The sequence below is a fragment of the Corvus brachyrhynchos genome, unplaced genomic scaffold (genome assembly GCF_000691975.1).
Source record: "Corvus brachyrhynchos isolate BGI_N302 unplaced genomic scaffold, ASM69197v1 scaffold334, whole genome shotgun sequence".
Lineage (NCBI taxonomy): Eukaryota > Metazoa > Chordata > Aves > Passeriformes > Corvidae > Corvus > Corvus brachyrhynchos.
Genome location: NW_008238316.1, coordinates 929,197 through 954,934, shown reverse-complemented (window position 1 = coordinate 954,934; position 25,738 = coordinate 929,197). Strand labels below are relative to the sequence as shown.

General features: G+C 42.0%; 1 long non-coding RNA gene across 1 annotated transcript in view; it reads right to left on the bottom strand.

Annotated features, from left to right (window-relative positions):
• The window catches only part of LOC108446636, a 58,841-nt gene extending 41,106 nt beyond the window's left edge, over positions 1 to 17,735 (bottom strand). The window contains exons 1-2 of the long non-coding RNA XR_001861899.1: positions 17,444 to 17,735; positions 16,355 to 16,453 (exon numbers count right to left, since the gene is read on the bottom strand). This is a non-coding gene — a long non-coding RNA (uncharacterized LOC108446636). The remainder of the gene's footprint in view (positions 1 to 16,354; positions 16,454 to 17,443) is intronic.
• Positions 17,736 to 25,738: the final 8,003 nt, after the last annotated feature.

Here is a 25,738-nt window from a genome sequence, read left to right as displayed (position 1 = left end):
GAAATTGAGGAGAAAAGCAGCTGGCATTACTGATAGTTCTAGGATAAATTAAAGTACCCTTCTTTGAAAACAAACCCTTTTACAAACCCTTTTCAGAACACAGAGCATCTAGAAACCTCGTCACTTTTTGACAGACTGTTTCGCAAGATCCCTTCCGTGTCACTTGTTGTATGATGTATGTACATATCTCAGCACAGCCAGCGATACATCATCTATATCACTGCAGCCAGCGCTGCTTTGTTTGTATAAAAGCTTGGTTGTGGACTGAAATGATAAAAAGATGAACATTAAGCACTGGTTACAGATAAGAGTGCAACAGTGCTTCAGAAGAGACAGAAAGTCTTTGAAGTTGCTGAGAAAGTTGAACAAATATAAAACCAAAACACAGCAGCGCCCCAGCCTCACCTGCCATGGTTTTTTTGGCTTCTCCCCTGCTGTGTACACAGAGGAAAATATAACAGTTCAACAATGAGCAACAATCCTCTCACATCAATCAACAGTTATGCCTTGAAATGATGTGGGTATATTAATTCTTCAAAGCCAGACATTGGACCAAATACTCTTTGCAAGGAAAGCTGTGATCTGTTACAGATGCCCTTCAAAAGCCATGAGCAGTGTATGAAAATAAGTGAATATTAAGAGTTCAAAACTCTTCATTCTTGTGGACTGTCCTGGGTTGCAGTGTATTCTATTATCATCCTCATGAGCTGTTGAAATCAGGTGGGGCAGTGTTTCCTTGCCTCCTCCCCCCAGACTATCTTGCTGTTAATGGCCCATCATTGTCCTGCCGCCTGACTCAGAGATAACTCCCTCTGGACTATCTTCTGTTAATGAGCCCATCAACGCCTGGCCTCATGACTCATTGCCCCATTGTGAGATGCTCCACCCAGAGGGAGGAACCAAGCATTCCATCCTGGATACAATCTGAGATTCTGAACACCACAGACACCTTTCCTCTGGATTCCCAGAGGACAGGAGCTACACAACCACCACAGGACCTTCTGAGGAAGAGCAGACCCTTTCTACCGGGTCACTGCTTTGACAGAACCACATCCATCACTTCAGGAGGACTGAAGCCACCATTTTATCGGACTGCTACCACTACCCTGACTAACAGGTGTCAGGTTGTATCCTGACTCTGTCATGGACCAGTGTTTTTTTTTTTTCCCTTTTCTTTAACTTCCCTATTAAATTGTTATTCTGACTTGGTTCCTCCCACTGGTTTGTTTTCAAACTAGTACATGGACATGAGGAGAAAGTACATTTAATAAAAACGTTTGGGGTTTTTAGGTTGGACTTTGCAAACACTCAAGGTGTAGAGATGAATTGTTCATCTGCTTAAGGAAGGAAAGTATTTGACCATTTTCTTGGAGGATGGACAAAATTTCTTTCAATCAAACTGGAAATGAGGCCGTTCCTACCTTACAGATAAAATATGCCTGTGATGCTACGAGACAGGAGTTTCCCACGTTCTCATTAATGATCCATCTCCTGGTGTGACAACCACTCAAAATAGAAAGAGGGAGCTGGATTTTTTCCTGATTCCCGAGTGTAAATTTCTAAAGGCAGAACAAGGACGGGATCCACTGTTGAAAATGCAGCCATTTAGGCAAAGAATATGTTTTAAAAATTGGGATTTTATTCCTGCCTGGATGAGGCAGCCTGGTCTAGTGTATAAATTCTGTCATTCTCCAGTGTTATCATCAGGACTCCCCAGGATCACAAAAGCTTGGAGAACACCGTTGAACCCTCAGTCACAAAACTCCAGGATGGGAAAGCTGCATCCCAAAATGCACAGATCCTGTTCATTTCGAGTGCAATCCGGTGGATCACTCATTTTGGCACATGCTTGACATGTGCTAGAAAAATAAATCCCATTTTCCATTCCTGCCAATAGCTGTCACAGCCACCTCGAGAGCCTGAGCTCCCTGCTGAGTGTTGGCTGGCTTGTTCTCAATGTCCATCACTCCTCATCCTCTGCTTCAAGCAAAATGAGGTCAACATGACACAAGCAAGACAACTTAAGTGAGGCCAAGAGTTGTGGAAATCTCCTCCAGAGTGCACTCAAGTCAGTAAGCATCCTTCTGCTGACTACCACAGGCATCAGAACAGGCCTTGAATGCCTTAGTTCCTGCAGGGAAGCATTCCAGTACGACCTTTGGCTCTACAAACAATTCCTTCTACAAACAAATCTTGCCCCAGAGAAAACTCTTTTACAATTCTTTATTTCCCCCTGCTTCTTTCACCTGGATTACAAATATCATTTCCGTTTCTATTCGAGTTCTCTGAAACCTCAAGGACACCATGGAAACACATCCCCCTCCCACAGATCCTCAAGAGCTGGCTCCAGAACTTCCCATCTTGGGTCAGGTGGCCATTTGCCAGCCACTACAGAGGCATCTTTAAGAGCTTTCTTTGATTTCTGATATTCCCCTGTCATCTCCAACTCTGTTTTGCACACAACGATCCATGAGGAGCAGGACAATTTTTCTTTTCTCCCCACTGTATCTTTTTTGCTGCCATTTCATTTAGATCGAATTAAAGCAGCACTGATTATTCCTTTGTATTTGGGGTTTTTTGACATGTAAGAAAAACATATCTTCCCTTTCTTTTCATAGGATATGTGACTTTATTTACTTGCTCAAGTATAGCATTTACTGAGCAAATTCTTTCTCTTATGTATTTTATACAAAACACAGAGAAAAAAAAGGAAATTCCATTTATTGTGTAAATTACACAGAGAAAATTTGCAAGCATTTGGTAAATGTTATAGGATAGAGAACCGTAGTTTTACTTAAATAATTTTAATAGGACAAGTGAAAAGAAGTGGTATCTAATTTATGGAAACAGATTCAATAGTAGCTGACACTGTGTTAATCACCTCTCAAACTCACAATTGCAAATTAGTCACTTTAGCAACTTCGTTCCATAATTTCTGAAGGATTCCACAGACTCTGGTATGATTCTATTATGCCGTGACTCACATTTGATGAATGTTCTTCCAATTCTCACTTCTGAAGAAATAATATTCATGAATGAAGTGATTAGTTCCTAAAAAAGATTTTTATTTCTAGTATTGTCGAATAATTTTAAAACTGACCACAATTAAACTGTCAATGAGCTAATTAATATGATTACTTTGAATTTGTTAACCACAATCTGGCTACATAGAGAAGTTAATTAATCTTGGTTCTTTATAGTCACTAGTCTTGGTTATATATATGTAAGACATAATCAGTATTTTCTATTGAATTATTTCATTGTCTTAATGAGGGAGGAAAAACCACAGCCACCTCCACCTTCTACCACTCACAGAGAAAATTCTTCAAATGTTATTTGAAAAGCCATGGAATTCTGTGAAATAACATTCCGAAACCTGGACAGTGCTACCTGTCCACTTTGGGAACACACCATCAAGTCCAGACAAACAAGGTTCCTTAGGAGCACTTTATGCCAGATTCCATCTCTGTTCAAATGCTCCAATTTACATGGGATAAAACTGCAAAAAATAACCGTTTTTGCTGTTCTGACAGAAAAGCAAGAAACAAAAAATTAATGACTTACTACATTTTAATGCTTAGCTTGTGGAAATCTCAGTCAGTAATAAGATTAAATCCAAACTCTACGAATGAGGGGTGAGAATATGAGTTTTGTCTTGCTTCTCACTCCTTCCATTTTTTGGTCATGACCAAGAGCTTTGTTAACAAGTGACCTCATCAGAGGATCTCCTGTCTCTCCAGGCTGTTCCTACACTTCCCAAACATTCCTGCAGTTCTTTTACGCAGCTCTCTGCCAACTACTGAAGATTTTTTTTGTATCACTTCAGTTTTTCAGTCCACCAAATTCTGGTTTTTCCACCAGCTCAAAGGAAATTATCAATGCTTCAGCAAAGTCAAAATATGGAAAACCTCTCCATATGCCCAACACACTTTGCTAATTATTGAATTTTTCTTTATTTCCAATTTCAGCAGCTGAATTTCTCACTGTGTTTGTCAGCTGTGTGGAAAACTCCAGCACCATTGCTTCATTTCTGTGCTTAATTAGCTGCACAAAAATGGAAAATCGCCTCTCAAGTTGCTCTTTGGTGAACTCTGTTTTTATTGTGACTATATTCCTCAAACAAGTACCAACAGTTGTGTTAAAATTTCTATTCAGCACACATTTATCCCCTGGTGCACCTGCAAAAACTTCTTTTTAAAAAGTTAAAAATTAGCACTATATTTCTTTTCAATTACAAGAAGCAGCAAAACCACTGTTAACTTTTTATCATGTCTGCCACAAATAAATCTATTTTTTTAATTGGGACAAGCAATTGTCAACAACTGAGCTATGAACTTTCACTTTGCCCTGAAAAGGGGAACCAAAGAACATTTGTGTAAGTGATAGCTTGGATGGACTTAACCCCCTGCCAGTTTGCAATCCAAATGCAATAATAACTTCCTTTCCCTGTTATTTCTGTATTAACATTAGAATAGCCCAAGAATATTCTTAAAGCCACCTCTAGAGCACTTCAGTAGGAGCATTAATAACCTTTAAGCAAATTTCTGTGTTGCCCAAAACACTCTGAAGTAACATTTTACCACTGGCTTTCTCTACAAGAGCAATGGGGGCGATTATAATTCAATTACAGACGAAGGCAGAATGGGTACAAGGGACATTCTTTTTTGTCTCTTCTAGGAGAAATCACATCTGACTGTGGAGGCCTTGTACAAGTGAGGGAAAATTGCATCTGTGTGTTACTTGCTTTTGTTTTCTTCACCACCACCACACTAAGCAGCTGCTGACTCATTGTGCTCTACATGGCAGGCAGAACTTCCTGTTTCCATCATATTTCCTAAAATATCCCCAAATAAAGTCAGTCTGGTTGCTGGCAGAATAGCTCTGAATATCTGCTTTCCAGTGTTGTCAGCATACGATGATGTGGGTCTTGAGTTTGTTAAAAAAGGCTCCACCTTGAGAGCGCACAGTCCTGAGAGCTCGGTGCCGGCCCACCCAGCCCTCAGCACAGGGAAGCCCCCGTGGGACGGTCTTTGTTCCAAGTGTTCCTACACATGTCCAACAGCCACAGGTGCACATGGGTTTGTACTCCTATTACCGCTGAGTTGCTTCAGAGGATTTGGCTCCTTGCACCTTTTTTCATGAAGTAATGTTACACTTGCAGACTGTGTGTTTTATGAGCTGTTTCTTCACCACATACCTACCCCTTCAATCAAAGTGATTCTCTCTGTGGTCTCATCAGCATCATTAGAAACACACCAGACTGATGTGGCCCTTTTTAAGGCCCCTGGAACCCCAATGCCCTCCTGAGCTGCAGGATGTGCTGTCTGGGCTGGCTGATGCAGGTGCAGAGCGCACAGGGTAACCAACGCTCAGCTGTCAAAAAGAGAAAGGCATTGCCCAAAGGTACCCACAGAATTCTGATACCTGGAAAAAAACCCTGGTTGCTGGAAAAAGTTGGTCACCTTGGAACACTTCATGTTTTGTTGTTAAAAGGGATAATAGCCCATGTATCAATAAACCATTTTAAAAACCAAAGAGGCCTGAAAATACTTTTCCGAAAACGTTGGCTCCAGCACAGCTGGTTCAGTAAATAATCGGATTTGAGGATGCAACTTCTATTCCCTGAGGACAGCAGGGGATGTGAAGCATTTATCCAGTGACCTCCCACACACTAATCTGTGGATAAAGAACACCATGAGAGTGAATTCAGGACTGTGCTGCCACAGAAGGATGGGAACAGCATTATGGAGAAAAGCCAGAGAAACATCTGGCACACAAAAGGAAAGGTGTTCTGCGTAGAACAGAAGTGCTTGTCTGTGCTCAGGGGGCAGCTCTCACAGGGCTGATATAATTCTCACTGTATTTTTTGACAGCGAATTCACCAAGATGTGATTAAGTTTAGTAATAATGTCTCCAGAATTTATGAAATTCTTAAATGCAGAAGACTGCTGAACAACATGTTCTAGAAAGAAAGAAACTGTCCCAGTCTTTCCAGCAAGAGTTGAACAGCTCCTTTTCCACCATTTGTGATAAACATGTTACCTTTTCCTCTTGCCAATCAGACAAGGCCTGTGTGTGAATGACGCCCAGGACAATCTCCCCCTCCAAGGGAAAAGCAGCAATGTTGGATCCCCACCAGAAAAGCTCTTTAGGTCAACTCTGCTCTGGCAGAAAAGAGAGTTTCACTTTCCAAGGGAAATATGCACAGTTTCCAACCTAGCTCAGAGCAGCAGAAGACCTCTGGGACATTCTCTGCAGCAAAGACTTTTAATGTGTATTCCCTGCCAGAAAAAACACCCATCCACCCAATGCCAGCTGTACCAACAGCACAGTTCTGCCGACAGAAGTGAGACCAAATGAGGTGAAGCACTGGTGACTTTCAGGGAGAAAAATGATAGGATGTTCTTTCTGTAACAGAAACAACTTCCTTAGTATTCTTTTCAACCGGAATAAAACAAGAGTGAGAAAAATCCTGTTTCTAATGACTCTCAACACAGATGTGAGACACATTCATTTGTGAGGCAATCTTTGTAAAAACATGTACTTTAAAGCATGCAGGAGACAGTCAACCTTTAAAGAGAGAACAGTTCACAACCTTAACACAGCAGAACTGGTGATCTGCCTGTAATAATGACAAGCCTTTCTTTGCTGGCTCTTAACAACCAAAGAAAGCTAATTACAGGGATGACTGATTCTTTGGTTTCCGTGCTTAAATATCTAGCTGAAGAATCAGGCTGCTAACCAAGGAAGAGAGCACAACTTCAGGTCCATACAAACACTGTCAGGTATGGCAGGGTATTATAGAAAGTAAGATTTTTGTTATCATCTTCTTAGGCCTTGTGAATTTGTATCAAATTCAACTATACCAGTGGCAGGTGACAAAAAGACCCTGATCAGTTCAAAGAAAGCCATTAAGGACTGGACCTTAAGATATCATTACAAAGTATCAGCAATAATTTTTTGCAGTAGTTATTTTAAATTTAACTTCAAATGTCGTCATCGTATGTTTTGATATCAAAGTTATCATTGGCTTCCTTCATTACTGAAATAGTGTGTGTATACATATATATCTCTAGTCAAGCCACACATATCAATTTGAGTTATCTTGTTAAATACATGCCTCTCAAACCTAACATAAAATAAAAAAAAGCCACTGGACAAAGAGAAATACATCAATCATACACAACTAAAAATCTTCTCTTCCTTAATGCCATGAAGGAGTACAGGGGAGCAGCAATACTCTTACTTGTAGTATATGAACATGTGTAAAACACAAAGAAGTACCTGGCAAAAAATACTTTACCTCGGAATTAAATAAAATCTTTCTCTTTATTGGCTTTAACAGCAAAAGAGATCTGCCTAATTCAAACTCAGGCTTTTTGGTTTTTTAATAAGAAGTGAAATGATTTATTTTAAAAAAGCCAAATCAGTACCGTAAGTATGGGAAGCCCTGGATTAGAACTCTGCCTGCGCTTCTCCCTTGGCCTGGGTGCAATGAGGAGGTTTTCAGTCTCTTTCTTCCTCATCTGATAGCCAGGAGAGCTGTGCTGCATTCCTCAGGAGAAAGAACAGAAACCAGACAACACAAGGCTCTGAACACAAACACCTGTGAGAAAGGCAGAAAGGAAGAAGTACAAGAAAACAAGCTTCCCACTCTCTGTGTATCTCTTGTTATCTCACTTCAGCTATTTTTGGTTTCACATCCAGCCCTGTGACTTCTCCCTGCAACTTCCCAGGGAACCTCATCCATCCAATTGTTTTCCTGCCTTAGGACCAAACATGGCTGGGATAAGGCATCACTTGTGCTTCCTCTTGAGTCAGTGCATAATGTCTACAGAACAATTCTTTATTAATTTTCATCAAAAATAGAGGGGATGGCCTTCAGAATAGACTTGTCTTGCCATGAGATCCTGAGCTGGGATCAAGCACAACTACAGCCTTCACTGAATTCACAGCAATGACAACCAAGGCAAAGGCTTTTTTATTCTGCAGAGGACAACCCTGTGACACCTGAAGTCTCAGGGAGTATTTTAGACCTTGTTCTCTCAGACTTTCTCCTGTGCTGTATGAAGCTTTGCATAGAGAAAGTTGACATAGAAGAAAAAAGTACAGCAATCTGTCTTTTGAGATTGGGCAGGGGAAAACTTTTGTCTTGTTTCATATTAATTGAGTCACTGCATTTGAGAGCAACACAGTTTTGTGCACTGCATACACGAAAAACTACTCAAAACGGTTTAATTTTGTTATCACACTACCGCAGCAAAGCCCTTCACACCTTATGACTGAGTTCCAGTGAAAGTCTTACAAACTAATTTCAATGTATGATTGCAGAAATTGTAGTTTGTTAGATGTACAGAGCCTAGTGGTCCATGAAAACCAGTGATCCCAAATTGAAACAAGAAAGTATGGATTAAAACTGCACCCTAAACTAACAATGTGCAAACCACAGGACACTACATATTATTTTCCAGTGATGGAACAAGGCACCCAAGTTTCTGAGTCAGAGGCACAAACTCATGAAAGAAGGGTAGGTTTTCAATTTGGCACCTTAGAAGTAATTAAAGTGTCCTAAAATCTGACATAATAGACACCAACTAAAGAGACGACAAATGCTTTTCTGCAGCAAACTCCTACTTTTAATGATCATGGAGTTATAAAATCCACAGTGTTCTGCTGCTTATGCTGCAGCATCAAATCTCTACTTGGTATCCAGATGATGTTAATGAGGAGAACATATACTATCAAGCTCAATTTGAAAGAAATCCCAGGCTTGCTTTAAACCATATCAATTTTTAGTTCTTCCACTGTTCCTTCCTCCTGTCAAAACCAAGGAAAAAAATAACCCATCCACAGGAGCCAGAGGAAAAAAACCCCACAGGGCAGTCAGCCTCACCTTGATGGACAGAAGTGAAAATTAATGGAGAAAAACCAATCAAACAGCAGGCCATTAAAAAAAAAAAAATAATAAACCAGAGTCTACAGAAAATGAGTCACCCAGAAAAATCAAATCCCTTGATGGGAGAACCACTGGGATGGAATCTGGGTAGTGGCTGACTGCAGCCAGCAAGAGGCAAAGTGCCTCGGTTGTATTGGGAATGTGTTTCTAGCCTACAGCTGTCCAGAGGATCTTTGGAAATCTTTAGAGTTGATGTGTAACGGGATAGACAAAGAACAAATTGTTCTGGCGACCCTGTTCACTTCTAGTGCAAAAGTTCAGGCTTCCTTAGAGACTAATAACAAATGGGATATTCTAAATGTGACATTTTATACAGAAATATTTTTTGCTTAAAGAAAAACATCATTGCTTGAAGCGTGTTGTTAAAAAGAAAAGAAAATCCATCCATATTTTTATAAGCTAAACTGGCAGCAATGAAGTTAAACAAAGTGGTGACCCCAGTCAGGTATTTCAGAGCATGGTGCCCAGGGAAAGGATTGTCCCTTTCAGTGCTAATGGACTGACCCCACAGGCACACGGACATCCTGGCAGGTGACAAATAAAAAGGCTTTGTATGTTACGCATTCCATTTAGGGATATTTTACACACATGTGTATAACCTCAGGTGGTAAACAAGCTGGTTCACATTTCCTGCTGGTAATGTAAAAGCTTTTCCTATTTAGACAAGTTATACTGTGCAGAAATTAAAGTTTCAAAAAGAGAAGAGAGACATAGGGTGACAGCAGCGCTTTTCCTCAACGACAGAGCAATCAGTCCTAGTTAGGTCACCTAAAGATACGCAGAAACTACACATGGAAGAAATTTTTTTATTTATTTCTTCACTACTGTCACCAAAACCCCAGACAAGGCCAGAGGTGCAATCACTCATGTACCTCTGCATGGCTGTGCACACCACACCCCCATGTACGGAATCCTAAATGAACTGAATTAAACACAGAAGAAAAGAATGTAGAGAAGTAACCAGGTTTGAGTTGCGTCTTTGAGAACAAAGTGAATCTATCAGGGACTTTCACGAAAAGTAGGCAGGCCTACAGAGTCCTACAGAAAGAGAATACCAGCAATATGAAGTACCATGTACACGGTCCCTCGGTAAGATCAGGTTCATGTCCTGCTTCCCTCTCTCTGTGACACTAGAAAACTCCAGGGACCAAAGCCCAGATGTGGGCACCCAGTGCACTGTTCCCAGCAGTGAACAGTTACCTGAGAGGCTCCCAGGTTCCTGGTGATGGCGATCTGGACAGGTACATCCCTCAGGCAGTACAGGACTCCATCCTGAAAGGTCAAACTCAAGCAGGAAAGATGTGGAGCTTCCTCATACATCAGCCTAAGACAGTGGAATGTTCCTGCAGAGGAGTTTATTGAGTGCAAATTTCCCTGCTAAATGTGAATGGATTTCTGCAATCAACATGAGTCAGAGACAGGAATGGAAAGCAGATTTACTTTGGAACAATAGGAATTAGACTGAGACACCTTTCAGTCTGCACGAGTCACCCACCCATCTCTCCACCAGGAATATCTGAGGAAGAAAGGAAAACTATGGATTTCTCCCCAGTTCCCAGGCAATGTTATTACACTACACTGACTCAGGGGAAGCTACAACTTCTCTACACATCTCACGTGCATGATTGGAAAACCCTGGAAAACTCTTAAGCACCAGGAGAAGAGCACAGACTGACAGAAATTAAATTCCTTCCTTTTTTTTTTTTTCAAGTTAGCAAACACCTCCTCCACTGGGCAAATAATATTCCTTCAACACCCCATCTGAACAGTTAATATCCAGCCTGGCTTCATGTGGTGCATCCTGCCTAAAATCCTCTTGCCTTGGGGAGTCTATTTCTACAGCAAACAAGCTTTTTCTCCTCAGAATTGGATTTCCTTTCTGCAACACAACTTCTCAGTCTCCACCTTCCAGAGCTTTCCAGACTAATTAAGGGGACAACCTTAAGATTTCAAAAGACAAAATGCAGACTTGGGTGTTTAGTTGTTTGCTATTGAATTTCCCAGGTTCCTCAAAGGAGCTGTGAGTAGCTCTGGTGGGTGGGCTACTGCATTCAAGAAGAATCTCGGCTCCCAGTTCAAAATCTTTCAGGACAATTTTTTTCAGGAGTAGGCACAGTTCCTAGGGAGCCACAGGGGAAAGTCCTGTGGGATTTCCAAGTGTTCAGCAGTCCTTTTCCAGACAGACAGCATCTTGTTTACCTGACAGCAGTGGAGGGAACATCTGTGCTGTGCTAGGTGTCTCCAGTTGCCCTTCTCAAGCTGTTGCAGGTGTCCTATTCTGATAATACAGACATTTATTTATGTTTTTTTAACACAGAGAAAGAGGAAAGTCTTTACTGAGGCTGCCTAACATGCAGAAAGTTTTCTTTTCAGTACCTCAATTACAACACATTTTAAAACTTCAGTCCATAACACATCAGACTGACTGTCACAGAAAAGAAAGTCACTTCTATTTAATACATTCCCCAAAGAAGAGGCTTAAAGTCAAGGGGTAAATAACAAGGCAAATACAAAAGTAACCAGAAAGGCAGGCAGTGGTGCTACCTTTGAGAAATCTGGAGGCCATGGAGAACCTCCGGTATTTTACCATGGGTGGAAGATCCTTAGGCAAATGCCCCACCAAAGGAGAGATTCAGCTCTCTGATGAGATGAAGTGGATACATATCCTGCCTGGAAAGATGGGAGACTGTGTGTGGCTTTGTGTCTTCCCTCCTGGTTTTCTAACCTGTTGCAATGAGGAACCTTCCACAATTTTGTTGAAACTTTTATCTCTCACAAAATGTAGATCAAGGAATGCCTTATGCTTAATCATACAGGGAAAATTGTAATGACACAAAAGCAGTTGAAATGTTTAAAACATTATTAGCAGGTTGTTTTTGTCACAAAACTCATGAAAATACAGAAAGCTGGTGGTTCTTGGAGATGAATTACTTTAGAAAAAACCTCTGGCTTTTTTGCCAAGGTATTCAGAGTAAAGTCTCTAATTCTTTCCTTATCTTTGCTCTGTGGCTGGAGGAATGGCCATGCAACTGTTAGAAAAAGAAAAGTATGTTGGTGGAGCACATTTCATACACTGAGGGTTTTTTGTGAGCTATACTTTTCTATACACCAGGAAAACAGCTCACTTGACTTGAGAGCACTTGATCCCACTTGTCCCAAATATCATGACGTGGTGCCCAATGCCAGAATTTTGAACTGTAAGTAAGGGACTTTTCTCTCATTCCCATTCAGACCTAAAAAATAATGGAAAATCTGTTTCATTGCTGAAATGTCAAGAAGATGTGAAACACAGCGCAGAGGCTTTTTGATGCCTAATTAGGAATAACCTAAACAGGTTCTTTTTGTGAGTTCTCTGAAGTGACAGTAGAATCACACATCTGATAAATGGAAGCATGAAACAGTGTAATAATAAACAAGAAGACAAAGCAGTACATCAGGAGACCCAAAAATCTTTACAAGTAGTGACTGCGATACTGTCGTAATCAAAATTCAATGGAGGTGGTCCTACAACTGGAATGCTGGAGTGGGTGGCTAATTCAGAATGACCACCAAAGAAACAGTGACCTGAAGTAGAATTAATGTCCCAGACAGAGGGGGTCACAGGCAGGAACAGCTGCTGAAAGTCCAAGCAAAAGCCTTCAGCAGCCAGGAGAGGCCAGAGGCCAGGCCATGGGCATAGCCAAGCACCTGCTTCACTGGGGGGCTTAGTTTCAGACACTGAGAGGTGAAGGAATTGGCAGCAAAAGCTTTTGAATAAAAATTAATTTCAAGGCAGCCTCTTGATCGTGTTCCAGTCTGTCAGAGCTGGACAGCAAGAGCCTGCACAGCTCTCTTTAATATGTGAATGCTCCTGAAGAGAAAAAGTTAAATTAAGTGTGTGTATTTGCTTAGGAATTGGGATTAATATACATTACTGATTTACTGCTCTTTGCAGCTAAAGGTAATTGTAATGTCTCTAAAAGTTTTAAACAAAATTCTGTGTGCTTAATGACTTATGCAAATATTGTAATAGAATTTGGTTTCTATGATACTCAGACATAAAAGACTAAACCAGTTAATACTGCTGCTCCTGTCAACACTTCTGTTCTTTAAAAGAACCAATACAAATTCCCAATTAAGCAACAATTCCCAGTTAAGCAACCTGGTGTCCCAGGATCACCATCCCACCCAGAGGGTCAGGAGTCCATCACATTGAGAGAAAATACCCTTTCACTGACCACAGTCACAGAGTTATGGACATTTTCCACTACCCCAGCAACACATTAATCACAGGTTCCAGCCCTAAATTTCTTGACCATTTATGAGATGAAAGGCAAAAAGCACACCTAATGCTGTTGGACATGCTGACTGCTCAGCTACCTCTTTGAATTTCCATCAGAAATAGTGGAAATGGGGAAAGTTAAGAGGAAAGGAATATTTGGAGAAGCAAAGCCAGGAAGTGCAATGCATCTGATATCCCCACTCAGACATAACAGCGACTCACAGGCAGAGAGTCACAAGGAATCATACAGGACACAGAAGTGGGTGGGCAGCTCTATTAGAATTATTTACCTTATACACAAGGATCAGTGTGAGAAAAAGTAAAAAATATATTTATGAGTGAAGTGGCTGAGGAGCAGCAAATCCTGTGAACAAGGGGGGAACTCAAGTGAAAATGGGCTTTACAGAGAACTTTGTGTACGGGGAGATTACTCTTAAAGTTTCACATGTCTCTCAGGAATGAGAGAAGACAAGAGCTAAAGACAAAAGCCAGGTTGGATGGGGCCTGGAGCAACCTGGAAGGGTGAAAGGTGAAGGTGTCCCTGCCCATGGCAGGGGCTTGGATTTAAATATTCTTCAAGGTCCCTCCCAACCCAAACCATTCTGTGATTCTGTACAGGGGTTGGAGCCAAGATGATGACGTTCATACAGCAGGAAAGAGAATGCACTGACAAGTCCTGCAGAAGTCGATGCTGAGAACCCAGCTGAGTTTGGATGAAAGAAAAAAGGACAATTCCAGCGCACTGGTACTACCCCATTCTCCTGTGTGGAAGAGGGAAGAAAGGTGATAAAATAATGACTGTGCTGGAGGTAAGAGTGACTGGAAAGGTCGGTGAGTGCCACCTGCAGTGACAGGCACTTAGAGACGAAAGCAGCAGCATTTCAGGAAGATTTTGCCTGGGTTAATGATGTAATTTTTAGTTCCTGATCATTATTTAAATTAGGATAATTTTCAATAGCTCCAGCAGGTTAACCCCAGAGCAACTGAGATTTCCACTCCTCAGTTTCTTTGCCTCTGCCTTACTGTCCTCTCTTCTGCTTTTCTGTTGTCCTTTAGTTTCTCTCTTGTGCCTCACTTCCCTCCATCGTCTTCTACACAATCCAGTCAAAACAACACCACCACAACCTCTGGGCCAGAAGGCAGCACATCAGCTTCCAAACCTATTCAATTTTTATTGAATTCTAGAAAACTGCAAGTTGTAAAGTTTGCCCTCATTAGAGGGACCTTACCCCAGCATCCTCCTGAGTGCTGCAAACGTCCTGCTAAGAGTTCCTCAAAGGAGCCCTGTTCTGAAACACTCTGTTCTGCAGTAGGAGAGGAAATAGAGAGATTTACAGCAGCCATAAACACATCTTTAAAAGGCCATTTCACATGTGACCTGTGACAGTTCAGAGAGACTTGCTATGCCTGTAGTGTTGGGTCCAGGAAAATAAATTGATCTTGTTTGTGGATGAAGCAGTAGGTGGCATGTACAAAAAGAATCTCTAAAGGATGAGAGTCTAGTAAATTGGGTAAATACAGGGCTGGGTGTGGGAGCTCATGGCTTAAATAAATGCTGAGACACCCTGGACAAACTGAACAACCTACATCTGGAAACAGATGTGCTTGCTTAACAAAATATCAATGCTGTAAAACTCCTTGAAAATTTATTGATTTTTTTGCAGAAAACATCAATCAATAATATCCAAATCCTCTGTTTTCCTTTGGATTTCATAATGATAGATGAACTTTGTGTGCTTTAGCAAGTGAAAATGGATAAAACACTTTCTTGTGCAAAACACATGAATTTATCTTGCACTCAGTCTGAAGTAACGCCAACCCTGTAGAAATAGAACAAAATCTCAAGAGAGTTAAATTTTTTTTAAGAGTGCATTTTTGCTGTGGACAATAAATATTGAGACTCAACAGCATATGAGGTTTCTTTCCTAGACTTAGAAAATGGTATTCTGTAGTTTCATGGCTGCCAGCTCACAAGGCAGGACAGATGGAAAAACCCACAGTGCTCACTCCCTGCCCTGCCCAACACCTTAGCAAGAGGAAGGACAACTGAAAGGCTGGGAAACAAACCCAATGTTAAACTAAGTGTGGGTTCAAAATGCAACTGCAATAAATGATGCAGACATGCGGCCCCAGAGTACAGAATTCTCTTTATTTCCTTCAAAAGCATGACTAATATTTACTTAATTTATAGTTATGAAGTTAGGTTAGTTATGAAGTGAAGGAAAAGGACAACTTCAGCCACTGTCATAGTTTAACTCCAGTCACCAAACCCCTCACAGCCACTCACTCCTTCTCCCAGGAGAGCAGGGCCTCATCCCATGCAATGGGGACTTGAGAAGACAAACAGTATTGCATAACATCCCCCCTTTCTCCTTGTCCCCCCCACCTTGTATCCTGAGCTCGATGTTGCATGGACTGGAACATCCCTTGGGTCTGTTGGGGGTCACCTGTCCTGGCCATGTCCCCTCCCAGCTCGTCCCCAGCCCCTCCCCAGCATGCCCAGGCAAGGGACAGGAGAGGCCTTGGCTCTGTGCAAGCTCAGCAAGAACAGAAACATCTCTGTGGTATCAGCCCTGTGCTCAGCACAGACCCAAACATGGCCCTGCACCAGCCCCTGGGAAGAAAAGGAACCTTACCCCAGCCAAAACCAGCACAGGTAGCTGGAAAACAAGCAACTTCTGGATTTGCTCTCCCTCCAATGGGAACACCGAGTGTAACACATGGTTGCCTTCAGCCATGAGATCCCCTTCACCTCTGCAAACCAGGGAACCCCAGTATGAAAATCCTTCCACATCTTTCAAGTGGATCCTGATTCTGTGATCACAGACAGTTGTAAAGCTCACAGAAATACAAGCCATGGATTTCCAGTGCCTGGATAAGACAGAGGATAAGAGCTCTTATGCTCTTTTGATATCTAACATCACTTTCCCACTCTGGCTGGAACTACTGACTCAAAGCAACCTTTCAAAAGTGCCTAAAGACTATGGCAGGATTCTGGCACGTCAGCTCTGTGGCCAGAGGAATCTCTGCTGCCCAGTAAGGGTCAAAACCAGCTCACATACTGCTCAAGCTTATTTAAAGAATGATTACAATGTGATAAGAATGAATTTGAAAGCTGTGGAATTCCCAGGGCTCACCTCAACAGCAAGGGCCTCTCCACAAGGGCTTTCTCCTGGGAGGAGGCAATCCTTGTAGTTGGGACACCTTCAGGACGTTAGGACTCAGGCAGTGGAACTCTGAATAAAGCAATAATTACTATCGTTGAAGAACATTATTTTGCATATAAGCCAACTACAAAAACTTCATTACCTCCTAGAAACTCTTATAAATCTAGTTGTTATTTCTGTTTAGAATATTTAGGGTAGTATTTCAGATGACCCTATGTCTTCTACTTGCCCAGACAGTCACCAGTTAGAGAGAATTCCTGGGCTAAAGTAAATTTGTCTACCATTGTGCTGCTAAAATAATCCTCTAAGTATTTTATAAATATGAAAAAATTAAAGCAATCCATTGGCATAGTTTTGGAAAGCAATCAGAAAAGGCATGAGGCTGGTAAATTTTTCCTTGTGGTTTGGTTACTAAAGAATACAAAATATAAAGCCCCAAATCTTATCTTTTGTGGTCACAGACCACTGCAATAAATGTATGTTTTTCTTACACCTTCCATCTCTTTCAGAGACAGCTTCAGTTCTTTCTGTAACCCCCCCAATCCCCAAACCTTTAGATTCTAGAATTTAGATAGCCATTACATTTTTAAAAAATATCTATTTACTCTTAAAATAGTGTAACAAAATGTTTGTTATTGTCTGTCAAAAGCAATGCAAGTTAGTTATGTTTTTCTCTTCTCCTTTAAATCAATTCACTAAAAGGTTGATATTCTTAGTAGCAGTTCTTGGTAAGAACTTAATAGTTCTGTTGCTGTATCTCTACACGAAAAAAGGAGTTGTTTAAACCCTTTCTTGTAATAGCTTATCAAGACAATTCATTTCCATGTCTTTGCATTTCCAAGAGTTTCCAAATCCACTTTTCCACTAAAAGAAAAAAATACAAGCACAGGAGAGAAAGTGAGAGAGCAGGTAAAGACTTCAGAGCTCAACTGCACTGCAAAATTGAGTTCACCACAGTACAGGTTTTGTTCTCCGTATTCTCCAAGGGGGAACTGAAATTTGTGTTTGTCAGTCACTGAGATCTGCAGCTGTCAAGGAAAGGGGTGGAAATTCACTTACCTGGGTATGGAAGCCGGTTTGTACAGACAGACAAAGCTTGCAGCCTGTTTCTCCAGCCAGGGTCTGTCCAGAGCTATCAGCACCTCAGGTTTGACCCGACCCAGCAGTTATGCTCAGGCTGCATTTCAAACCCAGACTGGACAATTTCCATCCTCGGACAGAGCCCAGCTCCACAGCTGTGCATGCCCTGCCTTGTGTAACCCACGTGCAGTTACAGCCACAAACACTGTCCTGTGCCAAGGCAGGGACAACAGGGACAGGGAGTCATAGCAGTGCCTCCCCTGCTGGGAAGCTGGGCTCAAATAGCAGCAGCCTCGGGGGGACTGTTTAAGGCTCTATTTTGGAATTCACAAAGATGACACAAAGAAAAAAACCCAGAGATGCAAGACCTGGACTCAGTATGTCAGGAGAAGCATGGGCAGAGCCCCCCTGCAACAAGCCCTAATGGCTGTGTGTGACACACGAGGGTTATCAGTCACTCCACTTTATTCACACTCTAAATAAATCCCATAGTTGTCTTTAACGGGTTAAAACACAAAAAAAGCTCCAATAGATAAAGAAGAGCTATTTCATGTGCTAGCTCAGATAATAATTCTTCTCAAAATCTGCAATGTCATTTATGTCCTGGATGAAATAACTTTTAACGTATTGCATTTAGAACAATCCCTTCACTGTACTACCTTGCAGCTCACAATATCATCTGTATTTTCTTTATTCAGTAAACTTTGATGAGTTTTCCACAGCCCTCCCTCGAACGCACAAAAAACCCTGAGATACAGAGCCCATGTGCAAAATGTCCATTAATTGAAAAGAAAAAAATTAGCAATACATGTTTATACTTCTGCTGTGGTTTCAGTACAGATCATATTAAATACCAACAGATTCCACATTTGTAAATGTAACGGGAAAGCCACAATAAACTTGCAAACTGGAAAAGCAGGCCCTCAGCTGCAGCCAACCTTTCAGAACATGGGAAGGACTTTTAGGAGACAGATGCAGCAGAGACTTTGATTCCTGTTTCTCTCTGCTGGAAAAAAGGGATGCAATAGCTAAAAAAATAGTAATCGAAACTTTGGAAGTATTTGACAAAAAAATAAATCCTTCATGGGGAAATTATTTTTCTCTCTGTGAAAAACACAAACTGTTCAGAACACCAGTGATCATATAAGCCTGTCACTGGATAAACTCTCATCTCAGGCAGGATGACGAATTCCTGTCTTGCTTATCTTTCAGCTGCTTCTTGGTAAACAATCTGAGATTCCAGCTCCTGAAAGCCCGGGCAGGAGGAATCAGGGGTGGCTCTTAGATCCCTGCTGAGCCCTCACTTCTGTGGACTGTGCCCAGGGCATGTCCCCCCCAAAGTCTAGGCATCTCCTGATGTTTTGTTACAGCCTTGGCTATCGCTGGCCATTCACTTGTCACCAACCCAGACACGTTCCTTGAGGTAATAAATTTATTGTGGCAGAAAAGGAGCAAAGAAACCTTTCAAGCAAATTCTTTCATTTTTTATGAATAGAAGCATAGCCATGTCTACTGTTATATTTAATTAAAACATCACTTTGCCAGAGCTTCCTTTGCAACTTTATGACAGAACAATACAACCCCTATTTAATAAAGCTGAAAGAGTGACAGTGAAGAGAAGTGCCTGGGAAAAGAGGGTCTGTTGGCAAAGGAGTGAAAAGTAGGAGCAAAAGGGGCATAAAATACACCAAGGTTATAAGAAATGAGAGGGGAATTTAATATTACCATATGACAAACAGAGCCTATATTTATTCAAATCTGATTTGAGTCGGTCCCTCCCCCTATGCCAAGACAGAGATATATTTAATTTCAGCTTTTTAGAGCCTGTGTCTTCTCCCACTCTGTTCTGCTGAGGCAAAGCTCAGTAATCTACAGCTGAGTAGCTCACTGCCTTTCCTTGGAAGACTTAGGTTGGGTATCAGGGACAGGTTCTTCCCCCAGAGGGTGCTGGGCACTGCCCAGGCTCCCCAGGGAATGGGCACGGCCCCGAGGCTGCCAGAGCTCCAGGAGCGTTTGGACAGCGCTGCCAGGGATGCCCAGGGTGGGGTTGTTGGGGTGTCTGTGCAGGACAATGATCACTGTGGGTCCCTTCCTGCTCAGGATATTCTGTGATTCTGTGGTCACAAAAGTTCTCGTGGTAGGGAACAACAACACATAACTGAACACCACATCCTCCTCCCCATCCCGCCAGCAGCAGGACAGCCAATACCTACAGACCACCTGAGCACCTGCCAAGCCACAGAAATCGGTCTGGTTTAACAAAAGGTACCTTGCAATAAGATATTTGTGGGGAATGCTGAAGTGGGCACAACTCTGATAGCCTAAAACAGAGCACTGCTACACTGACAATCAATAGCCCAGCAGAAATCCTGTGCAACAGCCTGGGGAGGAGGGGTGCTGCCACTGGCTCTGCATTCCCATGTGGATATCCATGCCTTGGCTGGGAAAGCAGGAATCAACCACAGAGCTGCACCTTTCTCAAATATTTTGTTTCCTGTGCTGGAGTCCAGTTGCCAGATTGGCCTCCTCCAGCCCTGGAGACAGAGTGGGGAACACTTGCTGGAGTGACTTGCAAAGGAGCCAAGAAAATCCTGCACTTGGAATGCTTTGCTCCATGAAATCAAAGCCCACTTGAAAAATAAGTGACCAGTCACTCTGGGAGACTGGGTGGAGGTTCGGCACACAATGGGGGCGAAATGGAAAGCTTGAAGAGAGGTTGTCTTGGCAACATTGTCTGATTCATATTTAAAGATAAAATCACTCTCAAAAGCTAATGTAAAGTGGATGCCAGAGATAAGAAAAAAGAAAGTAGGCCCTCATAACATCTTCATAGCAGAAAGCTCAGCCTTCTGTCAGTTGCCTGAATTATTTTGGGACTGCTTGGTAGGGTTTCCTCTGTTCATTGTAAAACATTCTTTTTATAGCAACTATTAAGGCAAACAAATAAGTCTGGAAAAACACAGCGTAAGCTCCTCCAAGACCCCATGTGAAACAGCATGGTGCCTCAATATCCAAAGTACCACCTTTCCTTCTGCATGTATTAACTCACAAGCAGACAGCCATAACATTGCTGCACAGACATGTTCTCACTATCAATTGGAGCAGGCAACTTGCACAGGTAGGCACCTTATAAAACATAGAGACTGGTAAAGAATTTCCACTTTTTTGGTTTTTTAACTGCTCTTTGTATAGTGATTGATCTTAGGGGCCTTAAGCGGTGTGTGATTTCTTCTGCAAGGAATCTCATTAGCCCAGGCTCTGATGAGATGGGCGGGAAAACCCCTGAAATCCTGACAGGAACCTGTCACAGCACAGGAGAGAGTGACAATGCCCCAGTGCTCCCTGCTGCATCCCACCCTTCCAGCAGTAACCTCTTAGGACAGAAATTCCAATTATTAGTCATGTCCAATAAATTGCTTTGTTGCTAAAATGCTCTACCTCTAATTTAATAAGAGTTCTGCTTTAGAAGAATATAGACACTGCCTGATTTTGCATTCTTTCTGTACTTCTGCCAGGATAATGAGAACAGAGCTAAACTGGAAAGTCCCAGCTTATTTGTCTCTCTTTCAAGTAGTTTAACACCTAAAGAGAAGAGAAGATATAGGAAAAAAAAAAGGTAGCAAACCCAACATTTTTCTACATTTCCTTTCTTTCCATTTTGCTGTAATGGATCATTGCACTCAGCCTAAAATTCCACATGAAATCAAATGCAGCAGGAAATAAAAAAAAACGTTTACAAGGTTTTGCTGCGCCCCTTCAATCCCCCATCTCAATTACTTCAGGACTCAGTGAAGTTGGGGGGGTTCCATCTCCAGGGCTCCTCAGCTGCCCCCTTTTCTAGCCCTCAGCTTGCTCCTGCACTGTAAAGGGCCCAGTGCCTCCCTGTCACCTCTGCTCTCCACTGACCTTCCCCCACCTTGTCCCCAGCTAATAATGACTGAGGGATTATCACTTTCTCCAGGTCATCAGCTCTAAGCACCTTAAGATGCTCCCAACTTTTTGTAACTTGACAGCCTCTGCTATTTCTACCTAATTGCCACTTTCTCCATCCACCCATCGCTCTTCTCCTTTATCCTCCTGAACAGCCTCTTGAGGCAACTACTGCTGAAGCTGGAAAAATTGAGGTAAATTGGTGGAGAAGATTGATTTAAACACGGGTGATATCTTCATCACATCTTCCAGTCTGTGAATAATAGACATTCCTTAATTCCCCTCCTAATAACCATTTCTCATTGCAGAGAGGCTCGGTGATCCCTCACTCCCAGGCTCAGCTGAGCACTACAGAAATGCCATTTTTCTATCAGCCACTCAGCACACATTCAAAGGAAACCTTTAGAGTAATTTCACCATTTGGACTTGAATTTCTTTTTTATTAGCTATCTTACTTTCTTCAGTCCTAGCTTGTAGCACTGCTCTGCTCCCAGATGGCACAGTCCGTCCCTCGCCAAGGACAAGTCTGACACGTTTGTGAAGGCAGGATATTCTTAATGGGAACAAAAAGGTGGCAGAGCAGGAGGATGCAACAATTACATTTAACTGGCTGACAATAAAGGATGATCCCAAATACCTGCTGTTAATGCAATCTAAATCTCAGCTACAGCTGAAAAGAAAGGGGAATGAAGAAAAAATTTTAAAAGGACAAACCCTGAAAGCTTTACCTGTGCCTGATGTAAATGATAAAGTGGAAGAGGTAATTATCTATCTTAACATCAGCAAAAACAGGAGATTTGGGGCCAAAGAAGTTCAGCCTTGAATATGCGAAAAGACTGGGAAAGTTACAAAGAAAGAATCAGCACCAAAGAAAAGTTCCTTGTGGATATGTTTCAGCACTAACAGTTGCTGGTTTTAGCAGCAGGAACATGAAGGCTACCTAGGTAGGTGCGGAAAACATTGTGGGTTCTTTTCGTCTTGCCTCAGGAACGTAAATAATGCATAAAAATATCACTTACTAACACATTTATGATGTCCTTTACAGAAGGGACAATATCGACCAGTAATTCTCTATAATTGAGCCAGCAGTGTGCTCCCAGCATCAGGGCTGGTCACTGGGCACTCATCCCCAACTCCTGAAGGCAGGACCCAGCCACAGGAAGCAGGGCAGGATTCCCTGCCATGTCCTTTTCTTCTCCTTTACACAAGAGAAAGGTTCTGTGAAAGGAAGGATTTGGGACAGGAGTTCCTTGGGTGTTCAGATTTTTAGTGTTACAGACATGGGCCTAACAGGACCCTCAAAAGAGTTTTAGGAGGATTGGGTTTGTTCAGCCCGGAGAAGAGAAGAATCCAGGGAGACCTTAGAGTCCCTTCCAGTGTCAAAAGGAGCTGGAGAAAGCTGGAGAGGGACTTGGGACAAGGGATAGAGGGACAGGACACAGGGAATGGCTTCCCAGTGATAGAGGGCAGGGATGGATGGGATATTGGGAAGGAATTGTGTCCTGGGAGGTGGGGGATGCCCTGGCACAGGGTGCCCAGAGCAGCTGTGGCTGCTCCTGGATCCCTGGCAGTGTCCAAGGCCAGGCTGGACATTGGGGCTTGGAGCAGCCTGGGACAGTGGAAGGTGTCCCTGCCCTTTGACAGATGGACTTTAAAGGTCCTTCCAACCCAAACCATTCCAGGACTGCCTGATTCAATCTACAAATTAATGGGGCTTCAGTGTCTGTCCCACAAAGCTGCATCTTCAGTTCAGTGCTGTGGTCCAGCTTTGGGGTTCAATGCCATCCCAGCAAAGCTCAGTAAAACATGGAACTTTCATCCCATTTAGGGTTTTTAAACTTGTTATGATGAGCAGTTGTTTGCACCTCAGCATGAAAAATATCCAGTTCTGACATTTTACCCCCAAAGAATGGCTCTATTTCTCCATCCCCCTTCCCCCAGGTCCACTGAGGCAGAGCTGCAGCTCCTGTCCTGCCCTGGGTGCTGCCTGTGGAAGTGGTTCCACACAAGTGGATGGGTCAGTTCTCCCCTCTGGCCTTGGCGTTGCTTCCCAGGGTGCACTGTGGAGCTCAGCTCCAGGGAGGAATCACACTGCATCAGGAGAGAGGGGTTCTGCAGAGAGCTCATCTTAGGGCAGCACACAGGGGCACAAACTGAAGCATTGGTAACAAAACACTAATAGAGAAAAGCTGCTAAATTGACATGACAGGAAATGTTTGTGACTTTTCCAGGCTCAGAAGTGAAAGATTGGAATTGTGTTTTTAAAGACCCAGGCCAAAACACTCTTACATTTATCTGATAAAAGAGTCTATCATGGAAAAATCTATTTTCCTGACAGAAGCTGCAGTTTTGCAGGGCCATGAGAAAATTCTTCAACCAGCAGCCTCAGAAAACCTTTGAACACTGATCCCTATTATTGAAGGGCACATTACGCTGCCATCAGAGCCTTCCAAGCCCTTCAAGGACAAAAAAACCCAAACATACTCCTGTGATCAAGGATCTAAAACTCAATCCAGTGGGCAAGGTTTATGTACTTTGCCCAAAGCGTGACAGTAGACAAGCTTCAGCATTGCTCTCCCCAGTTTCCCTTCTACAAATAGAAATAACCTGATTTAGACTAGACAGGTTAAATGGAACCCATTTAAATCCTTCTTTTGAATCCTACATTAATCACCAACTTTCTCCTTGATTTTGGTGGAGTGGTAACATCAAACAGGTACAAAATAGCACCTGAGTGCTGGACTCTGCTTGGGCTCTCTGACACTCTGGACAGGGCTAGAGAAAGGGCCCGGGGCAGCGCCCAAGTACCCTGGTCACTCTCTATGGCCCATTTGAAACCCCACAGCAGTGGGTCATCACGAGGATTAGGAAAAACTTCTGGACTGCATTTACAGCATTTAAAAGGTCTGGAAATTTTCTTTCCAGAAATAAAATCATTTAGCTTATTCAAAATGAGAATTCAAAAAATAAATCAAGCAGTCAAATGATAGACCAAATTCTAAACCTTGTCAGCCAAATTTTGGTTATAGCACCTTCAAAATTTCCTAATAATGCCAACATTCTGTGTACATGTAAAATTTTCATTATGCAGATCATAAAACATTCTGTCTCAGTAAGCATATGAAAGAAGTGTCAGCAAACAGCACATCACTGCCTAAGGAATGTAGTCCCCATTCTTCTGTGAATACCTGGATGGGGTTTAGAACCTGGTTTTCATGCAGTTGGACTGGGAAATCATTGCAGGTCCCTTCCACCTGAACAACTCTGTTCTATTTTAGCTGACTTCTATCTCATGTTCTCTCTTTTCTTCTGAGTGACCACTGCTCTGGAATTTTTCAAAGAAATTCCACATTTGAAACAGATTTTGGTTTGAGAAATTGCTCTCAGTTATCCCAGAAGGAAATTACTGAAGCAATGACAAACATCAAACACATCTGCGCATGTCCCATATTTGTGTTCAGTCCACAAACAGGTAAAAAAATTGGTAAGTAAAATCAAACCCACAGGAAAAGGAGACTAATATTCACCTAATTAATTTATTATGTCTTGTGTATCTTAAACCATGAGTGATGTTTTAAGTGAGTTTGTCCTTGCCTGAACAAAGAATTAATCATCAACATAAGGTATGGAACTCTCAGTTTAAATGATGTTGAGGCTCCAAGGGTAGCAGGTTATTAAAAGTGAAAATAACTGCAACTGGGCAGATTAAAACACCAGCCTCATTCCCAGTGGAACATCCTTCAAAATATCAGCTGCCTTTGGAACTGAAAGATGCCAACATCTATAAAACTTTGCTACAAATTAATACAAGAGATGAACCAGTAGCTTGTCAATGGTTTTAAAAAATATATAAAACACTGCTGAGAGATATTTCATGAGGATGTTAACCGGATATTTTTTATATACGCCAGCTTCATGATTTTTGCTCAGTATAAGTATACAATAAAAAAATAGGATATTTCCACTTTAGCAGACTCATGAAGCCAAAATGTATGAAAATAAACCTCTGAAATTCTAGCACATTTCTGCCTAATAAATATAATTTGTGAAAGATATTTGTCCAAATACTTTTCATTTTGTAGATATTTTTATGCAACCTATTAAACTAAAATATATTATAGATTGCTTAGACTCAATAAAACAATTATATCTTGTATATTACCAAAATAACAGGGCAAGAGAAAATGGCCTTAATTTGCACAGGGAAGCTTTAGATTAAATTTGAGGAAAGAAATTTTCTCTAATATCCAACTGAGCCTCCCCTGGCCCAGCCTGAGGCCATTTCCCCTTGTCCTGTCCCTGTTCCCTGGGAGCAGAGCCCGACTGCTCCCCCCTGGCTGCCTC